The following is a 3,140-nucleotide window of genomic DNA, read 5'->3' as shown; positions in this document are numbered from 1 at the left end:
ACTTTCTTACTGGAGAAAGTGAAATAATCAATCTCTTGGAATTCCATCCAGAAACGTGTTTTTCTAGTTGTTGAATTATGTTATGAATTCCAGAGGACCGAAGCCACACGAATTAGTGCTTGGTATTGTTCCCTGAGATATAATAACGAATGTTAACTGCAAATAAAGTCCAAGGAAACTAAAAATGTGCAAAACGTTACCATTATAATGACTTTATGTGTAACACAACTAATTCTATATCCTCAAAACTACTGAGATAAGTAACACTAACCCTGCTTTCCTGTACTCAAGGGATGTTAATAAGGAGGACAAAATGGCCAAGCAGTAATGTCGAGATGAGAAGTCTTAGATTCCAGGGAAAACGCACAGCGAATAAGAGCCATGTTCTGTCTAGCCCAATATCACTGTTCATTCCTTACGAGAAGACAATGCATTAAGAACTTAATGTTTGCTCGGTGATATTTACAGTAGCTGCTTTGTAGAAACACAACAATGAATCTAAAGAAAGCTCACCCTGATCTTCTTAAGTGCCTTTTTTCCTACTCTTTATTCAGATTCTACATTTACTCTTAGATTAACTCTTTTTACAATGCTAATAACCCATGTAGGCTACTATAGAAACATTAGTTTAAGGGGATCCACCCAGACTCCAGCAGCTACCATTCAGGAGTTCCTTGGGCAGTGAGAATTCCTCCCTCTGAGGCACAAGATGTGAGAAAATGCTCTGTGACTGCTTTGGGGGCTTGCCCGTGACCTGTACAGAGCTGGCAGAAGCAGAGTGGTGGAAGGTCGGTTGTCAAGAGCTATTTTTAGAATGTTCGTATGTGTCACAAGAGAAGTTAAAAACAAAAAAGGAAGGGCAGCCACTTCATGTTTTGTTGCAGGTTTCTAGAAGAGTATCTAAACTGGCTATCTATCCATATTAGTAAACCTTTTTGTCACCGGATGAAAACATCTATTTTTAAATAGACAATAGAGCTAAACATGAAAACCAGATGCTTTACAGCATCCTTAAGAAAACTTAGAAGAAAAAAGTCTTTGTGACATTAGTCGGGTATAGTGGTGCACAACTCTAATCCCAGCTTTTGGGAGGCAGAGGTAGGTGGAGCTCTGTGAATCCAAGGCCAGCCTGGTCTACAGAGCAAGATCCAGGACAGCCAGAGATGCACAGTGGGATGTGTGGATCCCTGGACCTCCCACAGAAACAGATCATTGGTGAATAGGGCCGGCCCTAGGCCCACGAGCTGTTGGCATGTAACTGCAGCCTATGTGCTTGCTCTGCTGGGAAATGTAGAGCACAGAGCAGCAGTGCTCTCTGCAGGCTACAAGCACAAAGGTTGAGCCTGGCAAGCCTTGAGGTGGCAGACACGGAGGGCAGGGAGATGCACAACAGTCAGGAGCTGGAATGGAACCTGCCCCTGAACAGGTTGCCCTGACTCTGGGCAACAGAAAGGTATCCCAGACAAGTCTCAGCAACGTTCTAGTATTAATGGGGCTTCAAAAGGCAATGACTTGTTGCAATGAGTATTTGTATGCAAAGCTGTCTGGGAAAAAAAAATGTGTGTGTGTGTGTGTGTGTGTGTGTGTAAAAAACACTGCAGTTTCCAATGGCACTATGATGAACAAATATTTGATGGAGAGGTGGGAAAGATAGAGGAATGGCCACAAGTGTTGGGGGGAGGGGGACAAGGGACATGACGAGGACTGATGGACATGTCATTGCCAAGTAGGCTGAAAGGGTGCCGTGTAGCAGCCTGTAGGTAGCATGCACTCTGACTCAGCCCTGAACACACTGCCCAGCAGAATGATTACCCAGGTTCTGAGCAATAACCAGATGTTCAAGATGAAGAATGGTTCATTTTCTGGATTGGACCTCCTCAAAAGACCACTACGCCAGGGCTGCCCCTCGAGGCCACTTTGGTATCCATTGTCCTCTGCCCCAGGCTGGATTGAAGCCAAGAGGTTCTGTGATCCTACAGCAGCCAGGAGCCATGTTGATATCTCTAGCCCAAGTTACGACCAAAGGCCATACAGATGTCCTTGGTCTGGGCATTGCCTAAGGCCATGCTGATATCTGTGAGCAGTGCTTCCACTGGGGGCCATGTTGATGTGATGATGGCCTATGCAGCCACCTGAGGCCATGTTGATGTCTGTAGTCCATGCTGCTGCTGAGGGTCATGTCTGGGTCTGTGATCCTACTGCAGCTGGGGTCTGTATTGATGTCCATGACCCATGTTATCACTGAAAGCCATGCGAATGTCTGTGGTCTGTGCTGAATCCTGAAGCAGTGTTGATGTCTGTGGGCTGTGCTGCTGATGGGGCCATATTGATGTGAATGGCCTACACTGCCACCTGAGGCCATGTTGATGTCCATAGTCTGTTCTGCTACCATGCTGAGGTCCATGGCACATGCTGATGTAGGATACCATGCGGATGTCTGCAGTCCATGCTCCTGCTGACTGTATGGGGTAAGGAAGCTACTTTTGCCATGGTATTGATGGTTGCAAACTCACAGTTGAGAAAAAGGTACATGGAAGGCTTCTGAGACAACCCCTACCTCAACTCCCCACACACACACACAAAAAGTAACAGCCTAGACAGAAAGACATTGAGGAGAACTCTTAAAAATTGTGATAAGGATGTTAAAGTGTAGCTCTCCATAATTGATGGATTCTGTTTGGGTACAGGTGGGGAAGGACTCAGTTTTCTTTAAGGGGCTGGCCACCATGAGTTTGCCCATGCTCCAGTGAGTATATGGGCAGCACAATTTGGATTTGTTTTCTTCTTCTTGTTGTTCTTCTTTTTCTTCTTCTCCTCCTCCTCCCCCCTCCCCTCCCCCTCTCTCTTCCTCTCCCTCTCCTCCTGCTCTTCCTCCTCCTCCTCCTCCTTCTTTTTTCTTCTTTTTTGGTAGGAGGTAGACCTGGGAAGACTGGGAAGTGAGTGTGATGGAGGTTCATGATGTGAAATTCCCAAATAATCAATAAAAATTGTGAATTAAAAGAAAAGAAAAGAATGGGTCAACTGAAACCACTCTGGATGAATATGCTCTGTGAAGGGCACAGGCTTTGACTGGCTGTGTGCTCTCATCTCAGAGCCTAGAGCAGCACCCAGCACATAGCAGACAGTCAATAAATATTTGT

Source organism: Peromyscus californicus, unplaced genomic scaffold (genome assembly GCF_007827085.1).
Source record: "Peromyscus californicus insignis strain IS unplaced genomic scaffold, ASM782708v3 Scaffold_12__1_contigs__length_115047231, whole genome shotgun sequence".
In the NCBI taxonomy this organism is placed as follows: Eukaryota; Metazoa; Chordata; class Mammalia; order Rodentia; family Cricetidae; genus Peromyscus; species Peromyscus californicus.
This window is presented reverse-complemented; position numbering follows the sequence as displayed.